At 36.7% G+C, this 22,336-nt stretch overlaps 1 long non-coding RNA gene across 1 annotated transcript in view; it reads left to right on the forward strand.

Annotated features, from left to right (window-relative positions):
* LOC136793681 (uncharacterized) overlaps positions 1–22,336 on the forward strand; it is a 379,912-nt gene that overhangs the window by 115,571 nt on the left and 242,005 nt on the right. The gene's annotated exons all lie outside the window — the stretch shown is intronic.

Consider the following 22,336-nt stretch of genomic DNA (forward strand, 5'->3'; position numbering starts at 1 on the left):
GTGTGTGTGTACCATTTTGGAATGAAAAGACATTAATTATTTTTCCCGTCTTTTTTAACCTTTGGAATCGTATTTCCAGAACAACTCCCCAACTCCCTTCCTTCCCTGTATTCAACAACAGGGTGACAAAATGGATTGCAGGGGAATGAGAGGACTTTGGCTTATCTAAACTCTGTTTCTACTTCCATGTCACTTTTCATCCAAAGACATCATGATAAAATTATTTTTAAAACTGTAAACTGCACAGAAGTTTACAAACCCAGGGCAGAAATGCACAGAGGCGAGATGGGGGTCAGACACAGGGCACAAAAGGTCTAACCTCTGACTTTTCCCCCAAAAGACTTACTTTCATAGAGACGGAAACTAATGCACAGATGCATTCTGAATTAATCTCCAAGGAGAAGCCTTGGAGATTCAAGCCTCACTGCAGACAGCTCGATGCAACAGGCTTTACACTTAACAGAAATCAAGACAGTCAGAAAAGCTATGAATGGAATAGATGCCCCCCCTCTTCTCCAGCAAGAATGTTGTGATGAATGATAGGAGAGTGGTCCAGGCTGCCAGATCTGCCCTGTGTTCAAGTTATCTTCTGGTCTGCATCCTTCTTAATCCTTCCTTTGGCCCCGCTTTAGTGAGACGTATATTCCTTGACTCTGCTGTTCCCTAAATCTTGGCCTTGCCACACTACACCTGACATATGGTCCACTAATTCCAGTATTGTCTTTCTGTCAGAGATGATAAATGGAATGGCATATCTGTCACCCTCATAGTGTTAGGGCTATTTCCCACTGATGTCTAATATCTTGTAATCTTGTGGCTCAATGGTTCACTTATGCATTATTTAAAACAATCATTAAGCAGTCTTCAATCACTTTGTATTTTAAACGTGTTTTAAATCCTAGGTCAGTGTCTCTGTGGGTAACGATGGCTTTCTTTTCCCGTCACTTGCCATATAATCATTTAGCTCTCGTGAATGGTCCTTGGAACATCCCCTTAATCAGGTGAGGGGCAGATGGGAAGAATGCTGACCTCCAAGTCAGGAACCTAGGTTTCGTCCTTATCACCAGGTCCCTGAGTAATCTTGAGTAATCTTGGAGGATTTCCTCACTATTTTTGAATCTCAATTTTTTTACTTGACAAATGGAGCAACAAACTTTGACCTCCCTATATTATTATTATTATTAGGTCCCGGGTAGAAAATAAGTGTGAAAATTTATATTATTATTTAATTAACTTAGTTCACATTCTCTACAAAATCATGTTTTATTTTATAGCCATATTTTATAGTATCTTTAATAATTTATCAAAGTAATACATGGCATAGTTAAAAGAAACTATTGATTTATTATGAAAAGCAACAATTTCTCACCCCACTGCTTCTTGCCTATACCTCCCACTCCATGGTAAGATTTATTTGAATAATTTCTGGCTTTTAATTTCAATAATTTCTGGTTTTAAGTGTTTGAGTTGTTAATTCATGGGTCTTCAGCAATATTCTTAAAACTCTGTGTGTTAATTTATTAAATTTAGACATATTTGTCTTTATTTTTTTTATAGTTTTCCATCTCATCTTCACAGGCACTTCTAATTATTTTTCTATTCCAAACTTATGCCCAAAAGAGAAACCAAGTGAAAGACAAAGATAATCTTTTTTGTTCCTTTCCTACATCCTGAGATCTATAGCATTTTTGTCCCTGGTTCTAGAGAACCCTCACCTGAGAACAAAGGTCAACCTGGAGGAATCATAAATGGGTATCAAAGGAAATGTGTGGTCCGTGTATGACAGGTGTTAGCGGATTATTTACTTATTCAATGGTCATACATGGAAAATCATTGAGAATCCCCTTCATAGTCATTAATTTGCCAAGAACACAGAAAGTAGCTTGGTGTCCTGCTCAGGCAAAATTTAGGTCCTTCAGCTGCAATGAGAGTTGCTTTGACAGTAACATGTCTTTTCCTTTTTGCCAGCCTCTGCCTGTAGTTTTAATAGCAGCACAATGGGACCTGTATTCTTGCAACTGTCAAAATGAATGAGATGAAGCATGAATTCCGTTGCTTTATCCTGCTGCATTTTGGGTTGGTTTTCTAAAGTAATTATTCACAAGATGTAGCACTTTGCTTTGCTTCTCCACAGCGGTGGATGAAGACTCCCTATAAATCAATATCCTGTTCTTATCTAGAATTACATAGGAAGAGAGCCCTGAAGATGATAGGAGATGTTTGGGAGACAGAGATTTCTTAAAAGGAAAAGTGGAAAGAACTGCTCAGCTTGTAGTGGAAAAGTTTCCAGAGAAACAATGCCAAGGAATATAAATGAAGGACAATATGAAGAAAGCCATTAGGATATCCCTGTTTGCTGATGAGTAATAGCTACAAAAAATAATGTTGATAAAAGTAAAGCAGTTTTTTGGGCACAACACTTAATCTGTAAGAATCCTGTTCCATTTAGCTAGTTAACAAAAGTTATTGTACCAGAGTAAATAATAATAGTAGTGATAGGTAAGAAGAGAATGGAAATTGAAAGGTAAATTAGTTGGTTCAAAATGTTCATCACTGCACTCAAGTCAAAAGGGTTCACCTGACACAAACCTTCTTCAATACACATTGTTTGCCAGTCCAGCTAAGTAACCTTTTAATGCATGGCAGGGCTACCTTCATGATAGAATTACTGTGCATGTTTTGGACTGTTTTGTGGCCTGCAAAAGTCTGTGATAAAAGATGTGTCCTTCTGCTTTTACTCTTGAGGGGAACATAATTGATTGTTTTTTCTTAGCAGCCCTCCTTCTCCCCCCTCTCCTGCCAGACTCTTCGCTGCCCTTCTTCCCCCCTGCCCCCCCACTGCTAGACTCTTTGCTGACTAAGAGGTAGTAAAGATAACGTTTGTTTACTTTTGGATTAAAACCTAAAAGTTTGCTGCCAAGACTGAAATGTTTTTGCAAAAGTTTCTGTGAAGCTTAAGAGGAGTGTGTGTATATGTTAAGATGAGAAGGTGTTGCATTGTGTGCGTCGTATGTGTGCATTCCCTGTGGCACCTGAAAATTCATAAGCTTAGAAGCCCATGAGTATACCCCCAATCAGTGCTAATGTCTGCAGTCAGTGTGGTAGACAGACCTTAAGGTGGCTCCCTGTACCTCGTAGCTCAGCATTTACATCTTGTATGGTCCCCTTTCCTTGATTGTGGGAGGACCTGCTTCTTACCCATTGACCATAGCAAAAGTGGTGAGAGTTTACTTCTGTCATTCTGTTACATTATATAGGACTCCTCTTGCTAGCTGACTCACTCTTGCTCTCCTGCTGGCCAAAGGAAGGAAGCTGCCTTGTTGTGAACTGCCTGTAAAGAGGGCCACATGGGAGGGAACTGTGGGCAGCCTTTAGGAGTTGAGGGTGCCCTCCAGCTGATAGTCAGTAAGAAACTAAAGCTCTCAGCCCTACAACCACATGGAAATGAAATATATCAACAACCTGAGTGATCATGGAAATGATTTCTTCTCCAGTCAAGAATTCAGATGAGAATACAGCCTGGCCAACTCCTTGATGCAGTCAGATAAGACCCTAAAGCAGAGATGCTAGCAAAGTGGGTCTGAATTCTTAGCCCATTGAATTTATGAGACAATAAAGCTATGTTTTCTTAAGCCACTAAGTTTGCAGTAATACATTATGCAGCAACAGATAACTATTACCACAGACATCAAATTATAAATAGGATGTTACAATTTATATAATTTGTGTAAAAGGGGGGTTTGCAGTCAGATCTTCCTGGTTTTGAATATTAGTAACAACCTTTACTAGCTGTGTATGTTCTTCAGAAACTTATTTGATATATCCAAACTTAGCTCAGATCTCCTAAACTTTAAAAAAATAAGAAAAAGAAGATGAAAAAAGGCATACTGTGATATTGTGATTTATAATAAGAAATACATATTTGTTCTTTGTCCTCATTTCTGGCACTTCCTAAAATCCTTGTCATTTCCTAAGTGATGTGAACCATAAAGGTGTCCTTTTTTTTAATGTTAATCAGGTGACTTTGGACCACACCTGAGGATGGGGGCTGGTTGCCAGGAGAACCAACCATGTGATTCGGGGGTTGGAATTTTCAGTCCCACCCCGACCTTCCACCTCTGGGGAGCGGAGAGGGGCTGGAAACTGAATCAGTCACCAGTGACCAATGATTTAATCAATTGAGTCTATGTAATGAAGCCTCCATAAAAATACAAAAGGATGGAGAGCTTCCTAGTTGGTGAACAAGTGGCAATCTGGGGAGAGTGGCAGCTTGGAGAGGAAGCTCTGTGCCCTTCTACCATACCTTGCCCTAGGCATCTCTTCCATTTGGCTGTTCCTGAGTTGTATCATTTTATAATAAACTGGTTATCTACCAAGTAAAATATTTCTCTGAGTTCTATGAGCTGCTCTAGCAAATTAATTGAACCTGAAGAGGGGAGGATGGTTGGAGCCTCCAATATACAGGTGACAATGTGGACTTTCAACTGGCCTCTGAAGTGGTGGGGCAGGGGGATGGGGAAGAGTCTTCTAGGACTGAGCTCTTACCCTGTGGGATCTTTTGTTATCTCAAGGTAGAGTGTCACAATGTAGATGAATCATAGGACACCCAGCTGGTGCCCAAGATTTGAATGGTATATAAGGAAAACCACACACACACATTGGAATTGGGTGCTCAGAACCTGTATATAGCTATAGTTATTCAACTCACACTGTAAATTTAAAAATGAGCTAATTAATATAGTAAGCTCTTAAGGAATGTTGCCTACTTCTTATCTTTTGGATAATCTCTGGTTAATGGCTAACCTCACTTCCCACAGTATTTTACTAATACCTTTGTATTCAGCCTCATAACTGGACTGTGAGATCAAGAACTAGAAAATCCTTTTCTTGTTCACCTTAAAATCGCTAGCAAAAGCATAGCCACCCTGGTTAACAAATAGCTTTAATAAATAATTCATGAATCTACATTAGGGGTTCTGAGTATATCAACATGGTGTTTGTTGAACTTGACAAAGTGATAATTTATGTTTGTGTTTACTCTTTCAATCCCGAGGCTAACTGATGTGCCAAGAATTTAAATTAAAATGGATAAAAATATTAAATTAAAAGTTGAGTTTTTGCAAATATAGTTTATTGAATTGCTGATCACTAGATGACTCATTGATGGTCACTGACTGACCATCAGTGTTGTCTGATGAATAGAACATGGTGTTTATCTCAGAAAAGATCTATATTTAAAGATATAGGAGAGATCTAAAATATAGTAAGTATTGGCCAGGATGTCTTTTCTAAATCACTTTTTACCTGAATCTTAAAGTTTAGGGTATATGATAGATCACAGAACATGGCTACAGGTTCTTCCCATCCCAGTGTGCACCCAAGTCTTCAGTGTGACGTTGTCAGTCCTTTCATTAAGGCGTAGAGTCTATTTACTCAACCTTGAAACAATACCGGCCTTATGACTTATGTTGACTGACAGACTTACCCTGAAGCGACTTTAGGAGACTTCCAAAGCTAAGTCTTAAAAGGACTTGCAGTGTCCACCTTTACACTCTCGGACACTTCCCTGAGACCAACACACAAAGAAGCTGGGATAGCTTCATGGAGGATGTGAGACCACGTGGAAAACTGAGCTTCCCAGCTAACTGCCTGCAACAATTCAGCCACGTAAGTCAGACCTGGAAAAACCAACATTGAAATCACCCAGTCAACCCACAGAATCATAAATGATGTTGATAAATCATTTTTTATTATTTATGTAAATAACAATAAATCATTGTAATTTAAACCATTGACTTTCAAGGTGATTTGTTACATAGCAAAAACTAACTTTGACCCCTCCTCCCTAAATTTGCAAACACATGTAACACTCAGATTCATTGCTACTTACTAAGTGACTCTGACAGATATGTTTTCTATCCTATAAACATATTTAAGTCAAGGAAAAAAAAAACAAGCAAACAAATAAGGAGTAAGAACCATAAACACATTTTCTGAGGCTTTTTTTTTGTTTGTAAAATAAATGTCAGTGTTGACATTTTAGTGATGAAAATTGTAGAGCCTGAAATACAGTAAGGGTTTACCTGGTTTCATTTGCTTCTGTCAATACTTACGTTTCCTAGTTTCCTGCTTTAATCCTGCTATCACGCCATTATAAACGTTCTCAGTTCCCAGTGTCTGCATTCTTTTTCCTTGTTTTTCTTTTTTGTTTTTGTTTTTGTTTTTAACTTAAACCTGTTCCCAGGAAGGGATCAGAATGTTACTGAAACTCTAGTCTGAATGTCAATCATTGCCAAAGACTTGTTACTCCTTTAGTCTTTTCTGCATCCCTTCATTTGGGGTACTATGCCTCTCAGACACAATGTGATAAAGCAGGGGGGCAGCTCATCAAAGGGCCTTGCCTCCCAATCCGGGCCATTAGAGTCCTCTTTTATGAGATAGGCTTAGATTCCAGGAAGGGTAGGAGCTCTCTTCTTCTGAGATTGCAAGCAGCCTGTGAACCTGGAAGGTTTATTGTCTTTCCCACCAAGAGAAGAGAAACTGCCAGAGAATGAAAGTGTCCCAGAGAAAAGCAGGGGAGAGAGAGAGAGAGAGAAAGATAATGTATTGAAATGTATTTCTACATTTCTTAACATAATTTGAACCCCTAGATCCAGCTATTTCTGATTTTTTTTAAGTTTTCAGTAACATAGTCAAATGATATTTTTTTCCTTTCAACAAGCTTGAAATTATGTTTCCATCACTCCAAGTAAGAAACCTTGTGGTTAATATACTGACATAGACATTTCAGGTGGATTTGCATGACATTTAAACCCTTGTCTATTATAATTGATGCAAATGCTATTTAAAATTAAAAATCATTTCAAATATGAAACTAATAAGGATATTTATTTGGGGGTGCATCAAGGATTTTCACAGGATTCCTAAAATTACATCTGTAGAGGTATTAGCTCAGTCCCTTATTTTGCTGTCATTTAATCTAAGATTGCTAAGTACAAGATAAAACGGTTTGAATAGAGTGAGAAGGCTTATTTTCCCTCAAGTCAGAGGGAATTCCTCTGCCTGACTACCTTGAGTTGGGACACTGTTTGTTTTCCTGTCTTCAGACTGGAACTACACCATCAACTCTCCAGCTTGCTGTCTGCAGATCTTGGGAATTGTCAGCCTCCATAACCATGTAAATTAGTTCCTTATAATAAATCTCTGTCTCTCTGTCTTCTGTGTCTGTCTGTATGTCTCTCTCTATATATACATAAAATATAATATATATAACATAATATAGATTATATACACACATACACACACAAACACACACACACACACACACACACACACACACACATACACATAAAATATTGATGCTCTGCATGTGGGCATGCTCCTCCACCTGCAGTAGACCTTTTACCACTTCTGGATGTGGGCCAAGGGTATCATGGATCCATAAAACAAGCTTCATCTCAACATATTCAACTTAAAAAGAGGCTCAGAGTGTTGGTCTCTCCTCCACGTGAACATTTCTATGACCTCCAACAGGAATTGAGACATTTAATGGCAGAGCTTCAGGGAAAAGTTCCCCTGTTTTTATTGCTGAGGTCCTTGGAAATGTCCAGGTTCTGATGCTTCCCAAGAATTTATTATCCAATTATTTATTAGATTCAAATGCCCTTCCCTGTTTGCTTAGGATGGTTTCTTTTGTGACCAAAGGAATTTACTGTGTATTCTTCAGTCCTCACAGCTTTTGAGCAGCTGCTGGAGATTTGAATCCAGATCTAACTGACTCCAAGATTTGGAACTATTTTTTTTTTACATCCCAAACAGTATTAATGATATATACTTCTTCAGCAAAAAATAATACTCTGTAGATACTTGGTTTGAAGAATAATGCTGATACTTTGCTAATTTATTCTTTATTAATTTTGTTGATTAAATCAGTCTATTCATTTTTAAATTTAATTTTAAATGGAAAGGAAAGACATCATAATCACTTAAGAACTTTTTGTTCTCACTTTCTCCATTCCCTGATCACCAATAACCACATAACTAAGTTTAAAAGACTTTCTTGAGAGTTTGAAGACTGCAGTCTTTTCTTTCCTGAGGTCTTCTAGAAAACGTACAATTATTCAGACAGCTCCAGTAGGCAAATGTTGTGGTCCCTCCCTTCCACATCGTTCAGAATGGAGCCAGTTCTCACACACGATTAGTTACACAGTGTGTGGGAATTTCACAAAAGTGACTGATAACACTGGGCTTTTTTCTTTCTCAAAGATCATTTTACTCTTGTAATTAAAGTCACGGATCCCAGCTCACCAGCACACATCTGCTGTTCATTGATAGCACCACAGGCAAACCTAACTCTGCTGTGAAAGCAGCTGTGTAGCTACCGCCCAAAAGATGTTTATCCTGAAATGACATTCTGGAAGTACAGACCTAATAGTGTAGGTTTGCTGAAACCGGCAAGCTAATTTGCTCTTTCCTGTTCTTGAATGGACTGTTCTGATGCCTTCATCTGTTCGTGTTTGAAGTATATTTATTTATTATATTTGAGAAAATACATATTAATGTGCTTAGTGAGCAGCTTGAGAATAAATGTGCTAATCAGCATTTTACCTGAAGCTAATGGGCATGTAATTCCTAATCAGAATAATTTATTTAGAAGGATAATTATGACAAGGTGGGTTGAGCTGCAGCTATCACATGACCTTTGATAGTGCCTCTTAGAGAAGTGATACCTTTTAATGTATCCATAAATGTTGCCCATTCAATGAGTAGCTCCTTGAAATATTGATCAGACACTTAAACTTACTGAAGTGTCTTGATGTCTCAGTGCTTTTGCAGGAGCCAAATTAGAGTGGTAGGATAATTAACTAGCTGTGTGACCTTTAATAAGGCACTTGACCACACTGAGCCTCACTTTTTTCACTGTCAAATAAAATACCTGCCCCATCCTGCCTCTAGATTATTGTGACACTTAAATAAGATAAGCTATATGAAAATATGTGATGATCAGCATGTATAATATGTGTTTGATATTATTCATGTATCTTTTATTTTAACATCAGAATTTGGTGAAATAGAGTGGGGTTCATTGTGTGATTTTGGAGAAAATTGTAGGTTTGTAGTATGCATAACTACTATGTTATTATAGATATTTTATATCCACAGATATGCAGATATTTATAGATATTGCATATTTTATGGACAAATTATCTCATTCCAGGTTATTCTCAGTAAATTACCACCTAAAGAGCAATATGTCTTCTGAAACTGTAAACCCTTTATAATTTGAGCCACATAAATGCCCAAAGTGTTGCCTGGAGAGAGCACCATTATTTTAAGGTGTTGGTCTTGAGTCCTGCACTGTTTTATCATCTCAAGGGTAGAAACTATGGTATGCTTTCCTTCTGCATTTCAAGCAAAGAAATAGAACCATTTATATGGAAGCATAGCACATATTTTGATTATTTTATTGTCAAGGAAAAACAATTTTAAAACATCTTCAGTTTTGTTGACTGTATTTAAAACTACCAAAGTTGCAGTCATAGACTCATGTCTGGTTTATATGGATACTAAGAACATTGATCATTTACTTCCAGGACACACACATTAAAAAAAAAATTGGGGGGAGCTGGTGGAGCCAAGCAACATAGACTGCTCATTTAAAAGATGAACATGTTCGAACTGAGACATTCCATTTGAGTCAGGACTCTAAGAATAAAGCTGTGCCCAGAAATCTGAGAGTGCCTGGGTCTCCTTTCTTAAAGGATCTGTGAAAAAGTTCACAACTAGAAAATGGGGTTTCATTAGAATGTAGGAGTGGGGGATATAGCTGAAGAGCTTCAGTGCATGGGTCTTATGAGCAGAATAGAAAAGTCACAGAAGAGTGGCCTGGAACACTTTCAACAATGTGAGGAATCAGACGCCATTCATCTCAAGGCAGCAGTGACGAGTAAGCCTGAGGAGAGCAGAAGTGCAAAGTACACCACTGAAACCACATCTATGATTAGTTTTAGAGGGAAATAATCTTAATTAAGATGCACTGAATTACGTGAGGGTGATAATAGGAAAGATGGTTTAGTTATTTGAAAATTTATTTTATTGAAGTACAGTTGATTAACAATGTTTTATTAATTTCTGCTATACAGCAAAGTGATTCAGTTATATATACATATATAATTATGTATATATATTCTTTTTCATATTTTTCCATTATGGTTTATCACAAGATATTGAATATAGTTCCCTGTGCTATACAGTAGGACCTTATTGTTTATCCATTCTATATATAATAGTTCGCATCTGCTAATTCCAAACTCCTAATCCATTCCTCCCCCACACCCCTTCCCCCTTGGCAACCACAAGGCTCTTCTCTATGTCTGGAAGTGTGTTTCTATTTCATAGATAAGTTTATTTATGTCATATTTTAGATTTCATATATAAGTGATATCATATGGTGTTTGTCTTTTTCTTTCTGACTTATTTCACTTAGTATGATAATCTCTAGTTGCATCCAAGTTGAGGTAAATGGCATTATGTGATTCTTTTTTGTGGCTGAGTAGTATTCCACTATATATATGTACTACATCTTCTTTATCCATTCAACTGTTGATGGACGTTTAGGTTGTTTCCATGTCTTTGCTATTGTAAATAGTGCTGCTGTGAACATAGGGGTGCATGTACCTTTTTTAAAAAAATTAATTTAGTTATTTATTTATTTTTGGCTGTGTTGGGTCTTCATTGCTACACGCAGGCTTTCTCTAGTTTTAGTGAGCAGGGCCTACTTTTTGTTGCAGTGCATGGGCTTCTCATTGCGGTGGCTTCTCTTGTGTGGAGCACAGGCTCTAGGCACGTGGGCTTCAGTAGTTGCAGTGCACAGGCTCAGTAGTTGTGGCATGCGGGCTTCAGTAGTTGTGGCACGCAGGCTTCAGTAGATGTGGCTTGTGGGCTGTAGAGAGCAGGCTCAGTAGTTGTGGTGCATGGGCTTAGTTGATCCACGGCATGTGGGATCTTCCCGACCAGGGCTTGAACCCGTGTCCCCTGCATTGGCAGGTGGATTCTTAACCACTGAGCCACCAGGGAAGCCCCATGTATCTTTTTGAATTATAGTTTTGTCCATATATATGCCCAGGAGTGGAATTGCTGGATCATATGGTAATTCTATTTATAGATTTCCCAGTAACTTAGGAAAGAAAGAACAAATCAGAAAAATTATTTGAGGAGAATAGATAAAATGTTCAAATTTTTTGAAAAATATCAAACTACATATCCAACGTACATATTCAAATCCTTTGAGTCAAAAAGGTCAAAATGCATAATACAAAGATAATTTTATATAAGCACATCATAGTCTAACTGATGAAAATCAAAGATAAAGATAAAATCTTAAAAGCAATAAGATAACAATAGATATGTTACAGAGAGGTAAGAACAATCCGAAAGCTAGTAGACTTCCCCTTAGGAAAAAAAACATAGAGATGAGTTCTGTCAAATATTTAAGGGAGAAATAAAACCCATTACACAAAAGCTTTTAGAAAATAGAGGAGAGAACACTTTGCAATTTGTTTTATGAGACCAGGACAGATTATTACCAAACCCTGACAAAAATGGTTACAATAAAGAAAATAACAAATGTCTCTCATGAACATAGCTGCAAAAATATTAACAAAATATTAGCAAAATAAATCCAGCAACATATAAAAAAGATAATGTATTATTATCAAGTAGGGTTTATTCTAGGAATACAAAAATCAATCAGTGCAACTCACCATATTAAGAGAATTAGAAAAACAACAACAACAACTATACGATCATCTCAATACAAGTATCAAAAAGTAAAATGGATCTATGATTGGATAAATTGATGGATAGAGAAGGAGATCTGTGGTAAGGCTCATATATTGAAGGTAGAAATTATTTACTGGTTATATAAGTATTTAAATATTCTGTAACTTTAGAAATGTTTACAATATATTGTTGAGAGGGGTCATTGTAAGCATTTTAGAACACAATTTTTCTTTCTACTTGAGAATTATTTTCTAAGAATAAATTCCAAGAAATGGGATTACTAGGTTAAAGGATCTGAATAGTAAATAAGATTTTTAAGGTGATAGAATTTTTGCTGTAACATGAGGCTCTAGTTCTTGCACATGCCTAGTGAACTGACCATGTCAACACGACTTTCTTACTTTATGGTTGTAGAAACTGAACCTTCTAAGGGAGATTGACTGACTTGCCCAAGATCCAATGAACACTATATATCAGGGGCAGACCTAGAGGAAAATTCTTCTGGTCTCAGGATTTTTCTGTAAACTGGAATAGCAAAGGGAGAGTATACGTTTTCCTTTTGTTTTTAAAAAATATTATTGATTACTTCCAGTTTTTATAGTATTTTTATGGTTAATTTCAAGATTTGGGGAATATGTCAAGAGAGGAGAGAGAAGAAATTCATTCATTGCCTTAGATATATAATCATTGAATTAAAATAAATATAAAATGGAATAATAAAACTTTGCTTTTATTGAGAACTAAAATATTATGTGAAATGATTTCTGAATTACATCATTGAATTCTAACTAGAATCATATGATGTTTTCACTATAAGATTTAAGAAGAAAGAAGCCCGAAGAAGTAGTACAATTTCCCAATACCAGACAGTTAGTAGGTTGCAGAAATAGGATTTAAAACAGGATAGTTGAGACACCAAACAAAGCATTTAACTTAACCCTATATTTAACATCTCCCCACTACCATAAACTAGCACTAATAGATTAAGAATATTCCAGGATTATTAGTAACGCATTCTGAATTGTGGTTTAGCTTTCTCTTTGTTTTCTCAACTACATGTGAATAATAAAGTTCAATGTTAGAACTATTATAATGTTTTCTCCTGTAATTCACCTAAGTCTATACAATCAGTATTTCCTTTAAGTAAAACTTTCCTCTCTCCTTTACTGATAGTGAGGTTTGTAACAGCACTGTTCTGTGACATACCATCTATTACAGTATCAGTTATTCAGACAGTAGGATTTTTATTTTTTGTCATCTCTCTTCTGGTTCCAGATGACTTCCATAATTGGTTTATTTACTTTGCAGATGCTGTAGGAAAATTTTAGGATGTAAGCCAATAAGGGATCATGTCAGCTAATGAAAGGAAGCTTTTGAACATTATATTTACTGTGAGAAAACAACTATATTATGTATGTTGAAGCAGGAAGTATGGATGTTGAGCCCAGAGTATCTGCTATTTTAAGAACAAGTTGATCACTAAGATAGTAAAAGTACTGTTATCTTTTGGAAGACTAGGACTTAGTAGTAGTGAATTTACTAACCAAGAATCAGATCTTCCTCTTAGCAACCTTAGAGAAAAATTTTGTAATTTTAATCCCTTGTGGTGGGAGATTGATTCAAGCTGGTGGAGTAGAAGGACATGCACACACTCCATCTTGCAATAGCACCAGAATCACAACTAACAGCTGAGCAGTCATTGACTGGAAGACACTGGAACTCACCAAGAAAGGTACCCCACATCCAAATACAAAGGAGAAGCTGCAATGAGACGGTAGGAGGGGTGCAATTACAATAAAATCAAATCCCATAACCACTGAGTGGGTGACTCACAAACTGGAGAACATTTACACCACAGAAGTCCACCCACTGGAGTGAAGGTTCTGAGCCCCACATCAGGCTTCCCAACCTTGGGGTCCGGCAACAGGAGGAGGAATTCACAGAGAATCAGGCGTTGAAGGCTAGTGGGATGTGATTGCAAGACTTCAACAGGACTGGGGGAAACAGAGACTCCATTCTTAGAGGACACACACAAAATAGTGTGCGCATGAGGACCCAGGGGGAAGACGCAGTGACCCCATGTGAGACTGAACCAGATGTACCTGCTAGTGTTGGAGGGTCTCCTGCAGAGGCAGGGGGCATCTGTGGCTCACTGCAGGGACAAGGACACTGGGAGCAGAAGCTCTGGGAAGTCCTCCTTGGTGAGAGCCCTCCTGGAGTCCGCCATTAGCCCCACCAAAGAGCCTGTAGGCTCCAGTGCTGGGTTGCCTCAGGCCAAACAACCAGCAGAGAGGGAACTCAGCCCCACCCATCAGCAGACAAGAGGATTAACGTTTCACTGAGTTCTACTCACCAGAGCAACACCCAGCTCTACCCACCACCAGTCCCTCCCATCAGGAATCTTGCAAATCCTCTTAAATAGCCTCATTCACCAGAGGACAGACAGCAGAAGCAAGAAGAACTACAGTCCTGCAGCCTGTGAAACGAAAACCACATTCACAGAAAGGTAAAATGAAAAGGCAGAGGACTATGTACCAGATGAAGGAACAAGATAAAACCCCAGAATATCAACTAAGTGAAGTGGAGATAGGCAACCTTCCAGAAAAAGAATTCAGAATAATGACAGTGAAGATGATCCAGGACCTCAGAAAAAAGAATAGAGGCAAAGATCGAGAAAATGCAAGAAATGTTTAACAAGGACCTAGAAGAATTAAAGAACAAACACCTAGAAGACTTAAAGAACAAACAAACAAACAGACATGAACAATACAATAATTGAAATGAAAAATACACTAGAAGGAATCAACAGCAGACTAACTGATTGGAAGAACGGATAAGTGACCTAGAAGAGAGAATGGTGGAATTCACTGTCACAGAACAGAATAAAGAAAAAAGAATGAAAAGAAATGAAGACAGACTAAGAGAGGTCTGGGACAACAAGTAATGCACCAACATTCACATTATAGGGGTCCCAGAAGGAGAAGAGAGAGAGAAAAACGACCCGAGAAAATATTTGAAGAGATTATAGATGAAAACTTACCTAACATGGGAATGGAAATAGCTACCCAAGTCCAGGAATCACAGAGATTTCCCAGGCAGGATAAACCCAAGGAGAAACACACTGAGACACACAGTAATGAAACTGACAAAAATTAAAGACAAAGAAAAATTATTAAACACAATAAGGGAAAAAGGACAAATAAAATGCAAGGGAACTCCCATAAGGTTAACAGCTGATTTCTCAGCAAAAACTCTACAAGCCAGAAGGGAGTGGCACGATATATTTAAAGTGGTGAAATGGAAGAACCTACAACCAAGGTTACTCTACTCAGCAAGGATCTCATTTAGAGTCCACAGAGAAATCAAAAGCTTTACCGACAAGCAAAGGCACAGAGAATTCAGCACCACCAAACCGGTTCTACAACAAATGCTAAAAGAACTTCTCTAAGTGGAAAACACAGAGAGGAAAAGGAGCTACAAAAACATGCCCAAAACAATTAAGAAAATGGTCATAGGAACATACATATTAAAATTACCTTAAATGTGAATGGATTAAATGCTCCAAGCAAAAGAAACACACTTGCTGAGTGGATAGAAAAACAAGACCCATATATATGCTGTCTATAAGAGACCCACTTCAGACCTAGGGACACATACAGACTGAAAGTGAAGGGATGGAAAAAGATATTCCATGCAAATGGAAATCAAAAGAAAGCTGGAGTAGCAATATTCATATCAGATAAAATAGACTTTAAAATGAAGAATGTTACAAGAGACAAGGAAGGACACTACATAATGATCAAGGGATCAATCCAAGAAGAAGATATAACAATTATAAAGATATATGCACTCAACATAGGAGCACCTCAAGAAATAAGGCAAATGCTAATAGCTATAGAAGAGGAAATTGACAGTAACACAATAAAAATAGGGGACTTTTAACACCTCACTTACACCAATGGACAGATCATCCAGACAGAAAATTAATAAGGAAACACAAGCTTTAAATGACACAATAGATCAGATAGATTTAACTGATATTTATAGGACATTCCATCCAAAACCAGCAGATTACGCTTTCTTGTCAAATGCACATGGAACATTCTCCAGGATATATCACATCTTGGGAAACAAATCAAGCCTTGGTAAATTTAAGAAAATTGAAATCATATCAAGCATCTTTTCCAACCACAATGCTATGAGATTCCAAGTAAATTACAGGGGAAAAAGGTAAAAAAAAACAAACACATAGAGGCTAAACAATACATTACTAAATAACCAAGAGATCACTGAAGAAATCAAAGAGGAAATCAAAAAATACCAAGATACAAATGACAATGAAGACATCATGATCCAAAACCTATGGGATGCAGCAAAAGCAGTTGTAAGAGGAAAGTTTATATCTATACAAGCCTACATCAAGAAACAAAAAATATCTCAAACAATCTAACATTACACCTAAAGGAACTAGAGAAAGAAGAACAAATAAAACCCAAAGTTAGTAGAAGAAAAGAAATCATAAAGATCAGAGCAGAAATAAATGAAATAGAAACAACAAAAGAAAAACAGTAGCAAAGATCAATAAAACTAAAAGCTGGTTCTTTGAGGAGCTAAACAAAATTGATAAACCTTTAGCCAGACTCATCAAGAAAAAGAGGGAGAGGACTCAAATCAATAAAATTAGAAACGAAAAAGGAGAAGTTACAATGGACACCACAGAAATACACAGCATCCTAAGAGACTACTACAAGCAACTCTATGCCAATAAAATGGACAATCTGGAAGAATTGAACAAATTCTTAGAAAGGTATAACTTTCCAAAACTGAACCAGGAAGAAATAGAAAATATGAACAGACAAATCACAAGTAATGAAATTGAAATTATGATTTAAAATCTTCCAACAAATAAAAGTCCATGACCAGATGGCTGCACTGGTGAATTCTATCAAACATTTAGAGAAGAGCTAACACCCATCCTTCTCAAACTCTTACAAAAAGTTGCAGAGGAAGGAACACTCCCAGACTCATTCTACGAGGCCACCATCATGTTGATACCAAGAAAAGACAAAGATACTACAAACAAAGAAAATTATAGACCAATATTACTGATGAATATAGATGCAAATATCCTCAACAAAATACTAGCAAACAGAATCCAACAGCACATTAAAAGGATCATACACCATGACCAAGTGGGATTTATCCCAGGGATTCAAGGATTCTTCAATATATGCAAATCAATCAATGTGATACACCATATTAACAAATTAAAGAATAAAAACCATATGATCTTCTCAATAGATGCAGAAAAAGCTTCTGACAAAATTCAACACCGATTTATGATAAAAACTCTCCAAAAAGTGGGCATAGAGGGAACCTACCTCAACATAATAAAGGCCATATATGATACACCCACAGCAAACATCATTCTCAATGGTGAAAAAATATAGGCATTTCCTCTAAAATCAGGAACAAGACAAGGATGTCCACTGTCGCCACTATTATTCAACAAAGTTTTAGAAGTCCTAACCACGGCAATCAGAGAAGAAAAAGAAATAAAAGGAATGTAAATTGGGAAAGAAGAAGTAAAACTGTTACTATTTGCAGATGACATGATACTATACATAAAGAATCTAAAGATGCCACCAGAAAACTACTAGAGCTAATCAATGAATTTGTTAAATTTGCAGGATACAAAATTAATGCACAGAAATCTCTTGCATTCCTATATACTAACAATGAAAGATCAGAAAGAGAAATTAGGGAAACAATCCCATTCACCATTGCAACAAAAAGAATAAAATACCTAGGAATAAAACTACCTAAGGAGGTAAAAGACCTGTACTCAGAAAACTGTAAGACACTGATGAAAGACATTAAACATGATACCAATAGAGGGAGAGATGTACCATGTTCTTGGATTGGAAGAATCAATATTGTGAAAATGAGTATACTACCTAAAGCAATCTACAGATTCAGTGCAATCCCTGTCAAGTTACCAATGGCATTTTTTACAGAACTAGAAAAAGAAATATTAAAATCTGTATGGAGACACAAAAGACCCTGAATAGCCAAAGTAATCTTGAGGGATAAAAACGGAGCTGGAGGAATCAGACTCCCTGACTTCAGACTATACTACAAAGCTACAGTAATCAAGACAATATGGTACTGTCAAAGAGACAGAAATATAGATCAATGGAACAAGATAGAAAGCCCAGAGTTAAACCCACACACCTATGATCAACTAATCTATGAAAAAGGAGACAAGGATATACAATGGAGAAAAGACAGTCTCTTCAATAAGTGGTGCTGGGAAAACTGGACAGCTAAATGTAATAAAAGAATGAAATTAGAACACTCCCTAGACCATACACAAAAATAAACTCAAAATGGATTAAAGATGTAAATGTAAGGCCAGACACTATCAAACTCTTAGAGGAAAACATAAGCAGAACACTCTATGACATAAATCACAGCAAGATCCTTTTTGACCCACCTCCTAGAGAAATGGAAATAAAAACAAAAATAAACAAATAGGACCTAATGAAACTTAAAAGCCTTTGCACAGCAGAGAAAACTATAAACACGATGAAAAGACAACCCTTAGAATGGGAGAAAATATTTGCAAATGAATCAACAAAGAATTAATCTCCAAAATATATAAACAGCTCATGCAGCTCAATATTTAAAAAACAACACAATCAAAAATGGGCAGAAGATCTACATAGACATTCATTAAAGAAGACATACAGATGACCAAGAGGCACATGAAAACCTGCTCAACATCACTAATTATTAGAGAAATGCAAATCAAAACTACAATGAGGTATCACCTCACACCAGTTAGAATGGGCATCATCAGAACATCTAGAAACAAGAAATGCTGGAGAGGGTGTGGAGAAAAGGGAACTGTCTTGCACTATTGGTGGGAATGTAGATTGATAGAGCCATTATGGAGAACAGTATGGAGGTTCCTTAAAAAAGTAAAAATAGAATTACCATATGACCCAGCAATCCCACTACTGGCCATAATACCCAGAGAAAACCATAATTGAAAAGGACACATGTACCTTAATGTTCATTGCAGCACTATGTGCAATAGCCAGGTCATGGAAACAACCTAAATGCCCATCGACAGACAAATGGATAAAGAAGATGTAGTACCTATATACAATGGAATATTACTCAGCCATAAAAAGGAACGAAATTGGGTCATTTGTAGAGACGTGGATGGACCCAGAGTCTATCACACAGTGTGAAGTAAGTCAGAAAGGGAAAAACAAGTATCATATATTAATATCATATATTACTAATAATATAATATGCATATCATATATTAATCATATCAAATATCATATTAATATATATGAATGTGGAATCTAGAAAAATGGTACAGATGAACTGGTTTGCAAGGGAGAAATAGAGACACACATGTAGAGAACAAATGTATTGACACTAAGGGGGGAAAGTGGGGGGGTGGGGTGGTGGTGGGCTGAATTGGGAGATTGGGACTGACATATTTATACTAATATGTGTAAAATAGGTAACTAATAAGAACCTGTTGTATAAAAATAATTAAATAAATAAAATTTTAAAAACATATACAATCCCTTGTATTTTTATACCATTTTTCCTTTTATAATTGTTTTGACCACATTCCTAAAGGCAATAGAGCAATGTACTGTTATCCCCATATTTCTGAAGAGTAAAGCTTAGGTGATGTGACAACTCAAGATCATACATTTCTCTTATGAAGGAAGAAATGAGGTCTGATGATCATAAATCTAGGAATGTTATTATATACATATATTCTATATATTTGTGTGTATATGTATACAGATATATTTTATTATATATCATTACATCTCTTGGATGCAGAACCTCTGCTTGATGTACAGGAAATAGGTGTTTCTTTTCCTTCATAGGGCCCCTTTCTAACAAAAGGTTTAACAGAAAATCAAAAGTGCTTATTTTTGTAGATTTCTTTTTCATATGACTCTACATCACTTGTAGAGGGAGGGCATTAAGTGGGAAAGAATGGAATCCTATAAGTTAGGATAGAGACCCATTAAGAAGACCCTGATGAAGCTGGGACATTGAACACCTAAATTCTGATAAGTCTTCTTTGCTAGTGGAAGAGGACTTCCCATCCCTAGCGGAAGCAACCTCCCCATGACCAGCAGTGGAGGCTTCCTCACTCCCAGTGGTATCAGCCTCTTCACCTACAGTAGTATCAGCCTTTCCGTGGCCATTTGAGGAAATTAACCCCGCATTCCTGAGAAATATGTATTCACTAGTGAGATGACGCTGGTTTTCCTCAGGACTCACCCTCAATTTCTCTTTGCCTCTAGACCTATAACTAAAGTCCCAGCAGGCTCCTAAAGGTGAGGTACAACGTGAGGTAACATGCATGGGACACTCCAAAAGAACCACTTTAGTTTTCTAATTTATACAGACCAATCTGGAGAACAAGTTTAGGAACAAATACTAATAATGTGGGATAGTGATAGAAGGAACATAAAGGTGGATCAGGCCTAATTTATTGACATGAGGTCACTAAACAGAGATCCTGCATTTAATTGTAGGAGGTAGCTCAGGTAGTTAGAAAGGCTCTAGCAGTCTGGTTGTTTGGCTGAAGCATGGATCAAAAAGTGGTCCCTGGTGAGCAAATTAAAAATGCTGGACATGTCTTGGTTGAATGAAGAGTAAAGGATTCAAAGATGTAGGGAGATGTGAATGTTTAAGACTCACTCCCACTAGAAGAGTCCAGAAGACACACCTTTTACTAATACTGTGAGAAATAAATTTGTGAGGGGAGCCCCAGCATCTTTGGAAAGCTTTGTGATCACTCTAGCCTTGATAATGTTAGTATAATATAAAAGTCCACTTATCCATGGAAATTACTTATAAAAAATAATTAGGAATGATGCAATCTGAAATTTAGCTTGCTCAATGTAGAGGAAAGAGCTTATGAAGAATTTGGAAAAACTCCCCAAAGCAAAGAAAAAACAAAACAAAACAAAAACATCACCAAATAATAAAAGATTTGTATGCATCTGTGTGCTAAGAAACTTCTTAAATTTTGTACACATGCTAAATCTCCCAATGACTTTAGTTATACTCAGATAGGTAGTACACTAAATGTTTTGTTCTTACATATTTCTTCACGTCATCTGACTGATAACATTACTGCCTGAAAGGAAATGCTAGAGAAAAGAGTTTTATTAGTTTAAACTCCATGATTAGAGGCATTTCCAAGAAACGTACTTTCTTTTTTCATGACTCAGTTTCGAGAAGACTTGTGTTAAAATTTAGTGCAGAGCAGGTGGTTAGTAATAATTCTTGTCCCCACTCTCACTCCCCATGACTGTCAATGGTTTTTAGAAAATAAAAGTAAGAGTACCAAATAATTAAGTCAAAATGTTCTCATAATTCATGCCTCAGAATGAAAACTGATGACATTTTCTTGTTTATTCACCAATGATTTTTATGCATACTTTACAAAATTGGGTCATACAACATCTGCTGTTTAACCTGCTTTCTTCCTTAATGATTTGTGACTGTTTTCTCTTGCAGTTAATTATTCTTTTAAAACTTGATTTTTATCGGCTTAGTATTTTTATCCATCATTCTTAATTACTGAGGTTTAGTTGGCCAATACGCTCTTATTGGAATTTGAATTTTTTCGCGTTTTTAATAACTCATAATGTTTATAAATATTTTGCATATTTGTAATTACATAGACAAGATAATAAATTCCTACATGGAGAATTGTCAGGTTATATGAATAATTTTAACTTTTTTTTTTTTTTTTTTGCGGTATGCGGGCCTCTCACTGTTGTGTCCTCTCCCGTTGTGGAGCTCAGGCTCCGGACTTGCAGGCTCAGCGGCCATGGCTCACGGGCCCAGCCTCTCCATGGCATGTGGGATCTTCCTGGTCTGGGTCATGAACCCATGTCCCCTGCATCGGCAGGTGGACTCTCAACCACTGCACCACCAGGGAAGCCCTTAACTTTTGATAAATATTGATTAATGCCTAAGTCTCTTCTCTATGGGAAGAGCAGTTATTAGCAACCACAACATACACTCATACACATTTTAGAATTTGGATAGACCAAAAGTGACATTTAATCTTGTTTCTTGTGACTACAAGTAGCCATAATATTTTCCCTTTTTTTAATTGAAGTATAGTTGATTTACAATATCATGTTAGTTTTAGGTGTACAGCACAGTGATTCAGTTATACATATACATTATATATATATAATATATAAAATATATATTATATATATATATAAATCCTTTTCAGATTCTTTTCCCCTATAGGTTATTACAAAATATTGAGTGTAGTTCCCTGTGCTATACAGTAGGTCCTTGTTGGTTATCTGTTTTATACATAGTAGTGTGTGTATGTTGATCCCATCCTCCTAATTTATCCCTCCTCCCACTTCCCCTTTGGTAACCATAAGTTTGTTTTCTATGTCTGTAACCCTATTTCTGTTTTGTAAACAAGTTCACTTGTATCTTTTTTTTTCAGCTTTCACATATAAGCAAT

Source organism: Kogia breviceps, chromosome 2 (genome assembly GCF_026419965.1).
Source record: "Kogia breviceps isolate mKogBre1 chromosome 2, mKogBre1 haplotype 1, whole genome shotgun sequence".
In the NCBI taxonomy this organism is placed as follows: domain Eukaryota; kingdom Metazoa; phylum Chordata; class Mammalia; order Artiodactyla; family Physeteridae; genus Kogia; species Kogia breviceps.